This window comes from Cebus imitator, unplaced genomic scaffold (assembly GCF_001604975.1).
Source record: "Cebus imitator isolate Cc_AM_T3 unplaced genomic scaffold, Cebus_imitator-1.0 Scaffold595, whole genome shotgun sequence".
NCBI classification, from domain to species: Eukaryota; Metazoa; Chordata; class Mammalia; order Primates; family Cebidae; genus Cebus; species Cebus imitator.
This window is the reverse complement of record NW_016107910.1, coordinates 700333-712249: the sequence shown is the minus strand read 5'-3', so window position 1 is coordinate 712249 and position 11917 is coordinate 700333. Positions and strand designations below refer to the sequence as shown.

The 11917-nt window shown below is 39.6% G+C and overlaps 1 pseudogene across 1 annotated transcript; it reads right to left on the bottom strand.

The window, feature by feature from the left end:
- Positions 1–7125: 7125 nt before the first annotated feature.
- Positions 7126–8709, bottom strand: LOC108294660 (annotated as a pseudogene). Its single transcript, XR_001821115.2, has one exon. The product of XR_001821115.2 is annotated as a calponin-2-like (transcript).
- Between the last annotated feature and the right edge of the window lie 3208 nt (positions 8710–11917).

Sequence of the window (11917 nt, the reverse complement as noted above, 5' to 3'; positions counted from 1 at the left end):
AAGTAAATTAAGTTAAAACATGACTCTCAGGGCAGAGACCTTTAAGAGTTTAATAGAGACGAACGTATCTTTTGGCTTACTTTTAACCCCTATAACAATGAGATATGTGATACAAATGGTGACTCCCCTATAGCAAAAGAAGTTCAAATTATGTTACCATTACCTCCTGATAGTATGCCAGCATTTTAAAAAATGTTTTTAAAAATATATCAATAATGAACCTAGCTGTGATGATATTGAATATTTCCTGGAAAATATTTGTTGCTCTAAAACTCTGCATGTCCTAACCCTGTTCCATGCCTCTGGCTGTCAGAACTTTGCAGCGCCCACTCAAAGTTCAGTGTCAAATTAAAAGGTGACAAGAATGGAGCAGCATAAATAATAGCTTAAAGCTTTTCTCTACTTTTCAACATACGAACATATGAATTTCAAAACCCAGTGTGCTCTGCTGAATAAATATGTTCAGATTTCACATATAAGTTGCAGAATAAAAATAGCAAAAATATTCAATTCAACAAAAATTATTGAGTGCCTACTATGTGCAAGACTTTGTTAAAGTGGCATGTGAACTGTGTGGAGTAAGGAAAGGACCTTGCTTCAAAGGGCTAACAATCTCTGTGGTAAGATAAGAATAAGATAGAAATGTACATAACAAACTGTTAAATAAAGGAGCGCTAGATATATGTACTATCATCAGTGTAGATGCCACTACTCTATATTTTTATTGTTCCTTTCTTATAATACACACTCATGCTCAAACATAGCATTTCTTTGTGCTATTTTAATAATATTGTGCATCCCTGTTGAAACCCAGGTAGATGCAGTTATTAGTTGATTTATATGTCTAGACACTAAAAGTGTTTATTTGCAAATTTCTATGCCTGAATTTAGCTCTGATGAGTTTGAATTACTTTTGTAAGATATTTTTTGTTTTGAGACAAATTCTAACTTTGTTGTCCAGACTGAAGTGCAGTGGGGTGATCATGGATCACTGTAGCCTCAACCTCCTGGGCTCAAGTGATTCTTCCCAATTTAGCCTCCTGACAACAGGTCTCAAGTGATCATCTTGTGTCAGCATCCCAAAGTGTTGGGATTATAGGAATAAACTACCAAGACTGGTCTATAAGAAAATGTTTTTTTTTTTAAAGGGATAAAACGCAGAAGAATAAACTCATTGCAAGATTCTAAAAATCACTTTCTATTCCTCTGCTTTCCATTCGGAAAGCTGGGAATTAATGACAGGTAACCTGAGCAAGATGAAATATTCACCTCCCCTAATTTTCAGTCTTTTTCAAATTAGAGAATTTACCTATCTCACGATTTTCTGTAACTAGTTACGTGAGTTAAGTTAGTACTTGGGTTAAGGAGGAGGGAAAGACTCACCAGCAGGTGCTGGGAATCAGACTGCAAAGCAAGGAGGCTCTGTGTGATAGTTCTGCTCCACTGTGTACTTCATTGCATGAGATTTATGACATGATAAGAATATTAGGCAAAGACAAGCATGAAAAATACATTTCTAGGCCAGAAATTCCTGTTTGAAAATTTACAGGAATTGTGATTTAAAGCAGGGACGGAAACTAAAAATACCCACCAGCTTGATAACAGATTTTGTAACCAAATTGTCCCCAGCTAAAAGTTGACCTCATTGAGATTTTTGGTAGTACCTTTCTCTGTTGACTAGCAATGTATGAATTCATTTCTATGAATTCAGCAACCTATAGGAAAATGGCATTGATGTTTAAAGTGTGACTATTAAGTTGACTTGTTAAGATGATATTGAAAGCTTGAAGGAACCTAAATCTAACAAAAACTCATTAAGCATGGAATGCATTCTGTCCTTGTTTTCTTTTCTTTATGTACATTTCCCTTTTTGAAATGCATTCTACAAAGCAAAGCTTGCAACGTTCAAAATTTCCAAATATTTTGGGGAAAATATGTTCAGTGTGAAATATGTTCCCTAAAGTGATAAAAGACATAATCAGAGAGGAATAAGAAAATCATTCTGAATGGGCCTGCATTTGCACTCTTAACACAGAGTAATGAGAGGCAGGAGCATGCTTATCTTAGCGGAAAGGACTAGACAATCTCATGAAAATGCTGTCTGCCTTGCTCAGTTTTTCAGGACATACTGCTACTGTTGTCAGTCATGCTCTTCTGGGAACAGAGATGAACTCCGGCAGAGTTGCATCAGTGCAATAGTAAGCAGTGCTCCAATAGAATCCTAAAAGACTGAACGAATGCATTTTGAGTTCGTCGGGCTCAATCTAGATGTATTTATGTCCATCAATATTTTGATTGTGATATTGTACTATAGTTTTGCAATATGTTACTATTGGAAGATACCAGGTAAAGAGCACATGAGTGTTTCTACACTAGTCTTAAACTTTCTGTAGATCTACAATTATCTCTAGAAAAAATTCAATTAAAAAAATCAAAGCAGTTTTTACAATTAAATCAAAGCTAACTCAAATTATTTTTCCTAACATTCAATAATTTTCATCATTGTAAATGTTGATCTTTTCATTTTTCTGTTTTTATTTTTCTTTTTCTGTTGTGGGAGAAGGTTTTTGGAGAAGCAGTGTCTGAATAAGACCAGCTTCTTCTGAGTTTGCCTGGAACTTGCAATAAGTTCCTGTCTCTGGCACCTACAGAGCTCTCAATCTCATACTGAGACCCTGGAAATCCTGATCATACACCTGGAATGCTTTCTGGTTGTCCTAGCTAAGATAACTGCTTACAATATCAGCCACAATTTCAACCCAGGATATGGCAACCCAATTAAATGAGTACCTGAGGAATAACTCCTCAAAAACTAGGTATGGAATCCCTCATGGAAATATGAGTTTAAAATTTCAGAACCATTCATTAATTCAACAAATATTTATTAAGCACCTACTTCATACCAGAATTTTCAAATCGGTATAGTGTTTGGGTATTTATTTTTGTACTCTGGATTTCTATTTGAGTTTGAATTCTAGGTTCGCTGCCTATCTATCTGTGGGAGAATGAGCAAGTCCTCTGATCTCAGTTTTTCTGCCTGTAAAATGGGAATAATAATTGCACCTATCTAACAAAGTTGCTGTAAAATTTAATAACATAATCACACAAAACGCCGGCCTTGGTGACTGACATAAAGTGCTCGCTTGATATTAGCTCTTATGCTCTGTTTCTCCTCTTTTTCTACGTTGTGTATTATGCAGAAGATTGCAATATGGTTGAAATTTATTTAAACAGAGTGGAGAGGAATTTTCCTCTTCATTATTGGCTACTGTAGTGCTTCACAACATCTTTTTTCCTCATTTTAACACACATGACACTTGATATTTATATGAGCAACATACGCTGTGTTTTTTATCCAGCATTATGTGCAATTCCCTAGATGTTAACTGTAATGTAGGACCTTACCAGTGTTATCACCAACAAAAACATTGAATCTGTTCTGACTTTTTTTCCTTTTTTTTTTCTTTTTTTGGAGACAGAGGCTCGCTCTGTCACCTTATCTGAAGTGCAATGGTGAGATATCGGCTCACTGAAACCCCCACCTCCAGGCTCAAGCCTCCTAAGTAGCTGGGATTACAGGCACACACTGCTACACCTGGCTAATTTTTTGTACTTTTAGTAGAGTTGGCTTTTCGCCATGCTAACCAGGATGGTCTCGAACTCCTGGCCTCAAGTGATCCACCAAACTTGGCCTCCCAAAGTGCTGGGATTACAGGCGTGAGCCACCATGCTTGGCCTGATTTTATTTATTTTTTTAACAAGGCAAGTAAGTCACACACTTTGGTACTGCAACTACCCGTAGCAATGCACATTGTTTTTGATGCACCGCACAACATATTGAAACACAACAGTTTGTTGTCACATCACGATTGAAAATTGCTGGTGTACAGGGATATATCTATGGGTTTTCCAACCTAAAGCAAAAGCAAGTAACCCTGTTATTCTGGCTTAACCTTTATAAATCACCACTATGTCTTATTCTTATTAAGGAAGAAAATTCAAAAGTAACTACACTATAGTAACAGAAATTCCTAGAAAAAGAAAATATCTCCTTTGTGTTCACCATCACTTATAAAAAATTCATATTTCTTATTTCTATACCTATTTCTAACTTAAATCCATGAAGGCTTCCCTGAAAGTTGTGCAGTTGCTTCTTCTTTTTCTAGAATATTTATGTTGAATATTTAAAATTGTAAAATATTGTAGGTAAGAGAAGAAGCAACTGCACAACTTTGACGTTTTCAGGGCTTGCACAATATGATTCACTATCCATTCCTTCCTGTTTAGACTCCCAATAACCTGTAGAGATAAAGCAGTATGGGCAGCCAATCAAAATGAAGAATATTGAAAAGGTTAAAGTCTATGTTTATGAGTATATTAAATGTTTATAGTCTTTCACAAACTGCACTGGGCATTAAAACTACTGTATCTTGTTCTGGTCATAAACATTGCAACAAGAAAGAAGTGGGTAACAACAATTTCATTCACAAGACCAAATTTGTAACGAGAATACAAAATGGCATAATATGTATTAATTCATTCCCATGACAATAACTGCAAGAGAAACGGAAAATAGTGTGAACCTAAACCACTCATTATGGTGGAAACAGGAATTATTAAATAACTGTAAGAAACTCAGTTTAAAAGTCTATACTTAGAGTGACAATTTACCATTCAGGCTTTGGAAAAAGATGAGGGACATTTGAACTCCATAACTCCATAACTATAAATCAGCTGACTCCTTTCTAGCCAAAGACCAATAATTGATGTGACTTTCATTTTTAGGTAACAAGTGATGCTGCATGTACTATTATTTCTACAACTGTTTTATATTTGAAATGTATTATTATTTTCCTTGATAATACCTTGAAGTATCTAGAGCTTCAGAGCATAATTATATGTTATATAAGAACTATTGTTTTGGTCTTATCATTAGGTCGAATGTTAGATCTTATTACAAATTTAAAAAAAATTGCCTTTTATATACTATGCTTATGCAAATTAACTGCACTTAGAATGTCTCCTATAAGAAAAGCTAAAATATAAAATATCTTGGTATAAATCACACAGACTGCTAGATGTTAACTGCAGTCATACTAGCCTTGATTAAAATATATTAATCCTTTGGGAGGCCAAGGCGGGTGGATCACCTGAGGTTAAAAGTTCAAAACCATCCTTGCCAATATGGTGAATTCCCATCTCTACAAAAAATACAAAAGTTAGCCAGGGATGGTGGTGCATGCCTGTAGTACCAGCTACTCAGGAGGCTTAGGCACAAAAATCTCTTGAACCCAGGAGGCTGAGAATGCAGTGAGCTAAGATTGCCCCACTGCAGTCCAGCCTGAGCAACAGATGGAGACTTTATCTCAAACTCAATAAATAAATAAATAAAATACATTGATCTTTTTTTTTTTGTTTTAAAAGTGAAGTTATTAAAATTCCCTAGTATTACAACAAATTACAGCAAAAACAGTTGAATACTTTTATTGTAATTGGAGTTTCTTCTAGTTTAAAGGAATAAAGGAATATTTTAGGGTATTTGGAACAGTGATCTTTATAATGCAAAGCTAATTAAAAAATGTGTTAGCAATTTGAGGACACCCACATTTACAATTATATAATTTTGAGAATCTTTTTTTGCTGTACAATTTCAATTGTGAAAAAAATTAAGATTGGGCCGGGCGCAGTGGCTCACTCCTATAACCCTGGCACTTTGGGAGGCTGAGGCGGGTGGATCACGAGGTCAAGAGATCGAGACCATCCTGGTCAACATGGTGAAACCCCGTCTCTACTAAAAATACAAAAATTAGCTGCGCATGGTGACGCGAGCCTATAATCCCAGCTACTCAGAAGGCTGAGGCAAGAGAATCACTCGAACCCAGGAGGTGGAGGTTGCAATGAGCACAGATGGCGCCACTGCACTCCAGCCTGGGTAACAATAGCGAAACTCTATCTCACAAAAAAAAAACAAAAACAAAAACTGTATATATAAAGATTGAACACTAACACAATTAAAGACCTAGTGGTTAAAACATAATTTCATTTGAAAGATAACATTCTAAGCTGATTTTAAATTACATGAATTATTCTTTCCTATTTTCAACAGATTTAGAGAAGACAGCCACTAAATTTGGAAAGAAAGGAAAAACGAATCCATGACTATCATAATGACCTAATTTTAACACACAGTAGTTTTCTGAAGTCCTTCCAAGTCTAGACACTTCATTCTGATACAACAATACTCAGTATGTGGAATGAATAAATAACAACATTTTCATACTAAAGGCCTCTATGTTCCTCTGAGAAACACTTTGAAGAGAGTAAAATTAATCTTAGCTACTTATCCCTGGGTTTGTTGCAGTTACTCTTGGCTCCCCTAGCTCTACAAAACCCTACCAAAGTCTGACTATCACATAAAGCATCCTTCCTCCCTCCTGCCTGTCTTCTCCCGTGAAAGACCCATTCCCCCATTGGATCTACTCATCATTACTGGAGCAAATATACTCTTAGTATTGTTCCCATTGAAAAATAAGAATGTCAATTTTTTTCTTTCCCTGCTCCATAAGCCCGCCTGCCCTCCAATTAAGAGTAATTACAACAAAGATTTTTTTTTTTTTTCTTACAAACAGAGGTTTTATTGCGTTTGGTCCACAGTTGGGTTTCACATTATCTCATGGAGCAGGGCCCCTGGGTGAGGGTTCCTGTGCAGTACTTGGTGGGGTGTGTTGCCCGAGGTGGAGTAGTATAGCTGGTCAGGCCCAGAAGGGGAGGAGGACGGCTGGGGCTCCTGAAAACCTACTGAAGGGCCGGGCGCAGTGACTCACGCCTGTAATCCTAGCACTTGGGGAGGCCGAGGCAGAGGGATCATCTGAGGCCAGGAGTTCGAGAACAGCCTGGCCACCATGGTGAAACCCTGTCTCTACCAAAAATACAAAAATTAGCCAGCGTGGTGGAGCACCTACAGTCCCAGCTACTTGGGAGGCTGAGGCCGGGGAATCCGTTGAGCTTGGGAGGTGGAGGTACAGTGAGCGAAGATTGCTCCAGGCTGTGCCACGGCAACAACTAAAAAAAAAACCCACTGAGGCTACGGGGAGGGCGGGGTGGCATGGAGACGGGGAGTCAGGCTTGGCCCCAACAACTCAGAATTCCGCTTCCTTGTACAGGCCTCACTTTCCCAACCAGGCCCCGGGGCAGGTCTGAGGGTCGGAGGGAAACCCAGCCACTTGGGAGCCTGAGACATTCAGCATCCTGGCCAGGCCCCCTTTCCAGGGGATTCATTGCCCAGCACCCTCTCCACTGTCCCCGCCCCATTCCTTGGGGGGAAAAAAGTATTTTTCTTTTGTTACTACTTCCTGAAACTTTTGTGGGTACAGAAACCACAAACTGATAGGGTGACACAATGAGAAGAGACGAGGCAACCAGAAGTCTTCAGGGACCAGTTCCCTCCAAGCCCAGGTCTCTTCTCCCCAGCACAGCTCGGCTCACAGCTTGGACGGGCCAGCAGGGACCCTGACCCTACAGGCATCAGGATACGGCCTTGACCCCTCCCCTCCCAGCCCGGTGGCTCAGTCCTGCGAAGGACCAAGGCAAGGGGGAGAAAGTCCTGCTGCCTGATCCCAGGAGCCACTCACAGACCCTCGGCTGATTGGCAGCACTGAACAGGTTAATAAAAAAAGATAACACAGAAAATCCCAGAAACCCAGACGGGGAGACGGCGTGGGGAGAGAGTGTGCTGGGAGCCTCAGTAGCCCGCCTCTTCCTGGTAGTAAGGGGGATATTCAGGGGCCTCCCCCGGGCTCCGGCAGTCGCCAGCATCGGAGGGAGCCCCGTCGGCCACTGTGCCTTGTGGGCAGTACTTTGGGTCATATATCTGCCGGCCCAGGCCGAAGACCTGGCCGCTCTGCTTGGCGCCCTGCGTGTAGCCCATCTGCAGGGACATGGAGGAGTTATCACACTTGTCGGTTCCCAGTTTGGTGTCGTAGATGTGCTGTCGCGTCCCGGGAGCGGTCATGCCCACCTGGCTGGCACACTTGTTGGTGCCCATTTGGAGGCTGATGGTGGAGTGGTCCATGGGGGGCAGGATGTGGTTCTTGGGGTCGTAGAGATGCCTCCTCGGGCCGTACGCGGTCATGCCCGACTGGCTGGCACATTTGTTGGTGCCCATCTGCAGCCTGATGACGCACTGGCCGGCCTTCATGGTGGCATCGTCCAAGTTCCGCTCCTGCTTCTCTGAGTACTTGACGCCAATGTCCACCCCTCTCTGCAGCCCCTTAGTCTTGGTCTTCCCCGCCAGGGCGAGAAGTGACATCTGCACCTGCGTCAGGTTCCCGCTCTCAAACAGGTCATTGGCCTCGAACAGGTCCACGGGGTTCATGCCGTAGCTGACCATGGCCTTGATGAAGTTGGAAAGGTTTTCCAGCTGGTGCCAGTTCTGCATGGAGCAGTTGATCTTGGGGACTGAGCCTGGCTGTAGCTTGTTCATGAGTGTGCATAAGATGATCCCGCCCTTCAGGCCCTTCTGGAAGTCGGGGCCAATGGAGAGGCCGGTGAGTCCCTCGATCCATCTTCGGAGCTCTGCCTGCCTCCTTCTGTGGGTCATACTTGGACAGGAGCCGGCTCTTGACCTCGGTCGACAGCCTGTACGAGGGGCCCTTGTTGAACTGCGTGGAGCTCATGCTGGCGCCCGTGGCGGCGGGACTGGGCGGGACAGGGCGGGACGCGACGGTGCACAACAAAGATTCTTATATTCTCCATTTTAATACCAGATATGGATCAGAAAGGTATGGCTTTAATAAAGTCACTTTTATATTTCTGACACAATCAACAGTAATAGCTAGCGCTTATATAGCACTCGTTATGCACTATTATCCTAAGTATGTTATATATATTAACTAATCGAATCCTCATAATACCTATAAAATATGGAAATTATTTCCATCCTCATTTTGAAGATGGGGAAACTTAGATCAGAGAAGTTGTATTAAATTCTTAAGATTTTACAACTAATAAATACTAGAGTGAGTTTTCAACTTAGACATCTGGCTCTAGAATCTGTGCTATTCACCACTGCACTATAATGATTCCCTATGGCACTTGCTACCTCTACAAACAGGTATATTCCCCCTCCCCACCGTGTGTGTGTGTGTGTGTGTGTGTGTGTGTGTGTGGTCACATAGTAGAGTATCCTAAGTTTTGAGAATCTAGAAAGGAGGTAATGAATTCAAAATTAGAAAGAGCCAGGATCTGGGACCTATGACAATAATCAAACTCTAAAAGATGAGGATTTCCAAAGTCTATTAGTGTTATATCTACAATTTAAGAAAATTAAAGATTCTATTTGAAATTGTTAATTGGAAAGCACAAACATTACAAAATTTAGTAAATTATAAAAATTAAGTAAACACAATCTACTTTTTTACATAATTATTTTCATTTTATAATCAAGTGCTAAAGCAATGATTTCAGTTATCTGTCTTAGAATACAATCACTACTAGACTTCCAATCCCTGAAGTCAGGGACTGGACATTATTTCCTTAGAATCTAGAGACATACCTGACATAAAATAGGTACTCAATATGTTGAAAGGATGAATAAAAAGAGCTACTAATAATGATTACCACTGTATAACATGCTTCACATATATCATATTGAATCCTTTAACACACCAAATCTAAGACAGTTTCCATTATCCTCAGTTTACAAATTAGAAAACTGAATTTTAGAAAGTTTAAGTCATTTATATAAATTATTCACCAATAGAACAATAATTCATACCTATGTTATATTCCAAATTCTAGGTGCTTTTCATTATGTTATTTGGCAAGAATGAATAAATATATAGATGGTTTATTTTCTCCCATTCTGAATTAGCAGTAATTGTGACCCAACTTATCTCAGTCCTGTATTCAAAATAGTTCTTAGTTCCAAAAAAATAAGAAAAACAAAAGGGGAAAGAAAATAAATGGTTGAAGAAGAAAATCAAACAGATAAATGAATGAGTAGTTATACATTCTTATAGAGTGCTAGTCATAATTGTAATCAAGGTGTGTCATAAGAGTTTATTTACTTGTCAGTCTCCCCAACTATACTGTCAGCTCTCCCAGGACAGAGAATTTATCTTCTGTTTGTCACAGTAGTACCTACCACACAGGATCTAGTTCATAGCAAGTAATCAAATAACATTTTTTTTAATAAATGAGAGGAGAAAGTTGATGGGGAGGGAAGAGAAAGAATAAGAGGCAAGACAGATAAGAACAATTCTAGAGCAAAATGCTGAGGTGGGGACTAAATTATATTTTAGAGGCTCACAATTGCAAATGCCTTTAGGCCAGAACAAGTAATTTCAGGAGGTGATATAGACTGGACATTAGATAGTAGGGGGTAGCAATGACTGAGGTGAACTGGACAGTTCATGCTCCTTCTCAAGTCACCTATGGAAAAGAGAAAATTAAAACTAGACATTGCTTGAACAAGTTGTGTTATGAGCATAATTTGCCTAATGTAGGAGCAGTTTAAGACTATGGCCGCCACTGACTTAAATATAAGTAGAAATAGATTCGAAAACAGCAATTATTCCTAATTTGAATGGATACCTGCATTTTTTTTTCCTTCAACAAATGTTTCTTGAATATCTACTATATAACAGATACTGGGATAGGCCTTAGAGGTAAAACGATATTCTCTGCCCTCACAGTCTATTGGAGGAGATAGAAACATGACAAACAGATTTATCCTCATGTCCTTTATTGTCTAGGAGACACAGAAACCTTGTAAAATAGTATTCAAAAGTCTGTTTTTACTGTCTTCCTTTCTTTCTCTTTCACTCACTTCTACTTCCCTAATCCAGACCATCATGCTTCTGTCATTTTCCATATTCACTCTCTGGCAATACCAAATTTTGTTCCAGGCCTCCCCTCCTCAGAAATGCTTCAATATAATCTAGATATTGTGAAGACTCTGAGAATAAAAATGTCTGATCATATGAATAAAATAATTCAGGCTAAATACATGAATAACAGCAATGTGCTAAGTTTACTAAGAACATAAGCTTGGCATTACATTTCCTTTTTTCCACAGCAATGACTTGTAAATAGTAACAGCTCAATAAATACTTGTCTAAGCTTTAGGGTCTTTAAAAACGTCTTTCTCCCCCAGCCTATTTACATTTTAAAAGAAATGCAAATAAATTGGAAGAATGGTGGGAGGTAGTCAATTGCTAGGACAGTCTCCTGGTGCTGTCTTCCTAACACAATCCCCTTGGATACTGGGAGTTATGGACAGAATTACAGGGGCAATTCAGAATTGCAGATAGACTGGCCTGGCTGGTGGCTTACACCTGTAATCCCAACACTTCGGGGGCCTGAGGCAGGCAGATCACTTGAGGTCAGGAGTTTGAGTCCAACCTGGCCAAATGGTGACACCCTGTCTCTATGAAAAATACCAAAATTAGGCCAGGCGTGGCGGTGGGTGCCTGTAACTCCAGCTACTTGGGAGGCTGAGGCAGGAGAATCACTTGAACCCGGGAGGCACAGGTTGCATTGAACCGAGATCCCGCCACTGCAGTCCAGCCTGGAAGACAGAACGAGACTTTCTAAAAAAAAGAATTGTATGATAGGCTATCCTATAATAAGTTTGAAACTTTAGAATAACTGTTTGCAATTATAGGCTGGTTGTAACATTGATTAATATTTTAGATTAAAATTGGATTAAATCAGTAAGGGGACAAGTAGTAAAGCTACATTTGTTTCTGACTTTTTTTAAAAACATGAAAAGAAGCCCATGGCTTCTCAAGTGATTGCTTTTTTGTTCTGTGCTTTTGACATGTTACTTATTTTCAAACCTTCTAAACAGCAGTGCTAATAGGCTTTATTCAGTATCAAAAGGGAGGATATAAATAAATAAAATAAGAATGTTTTC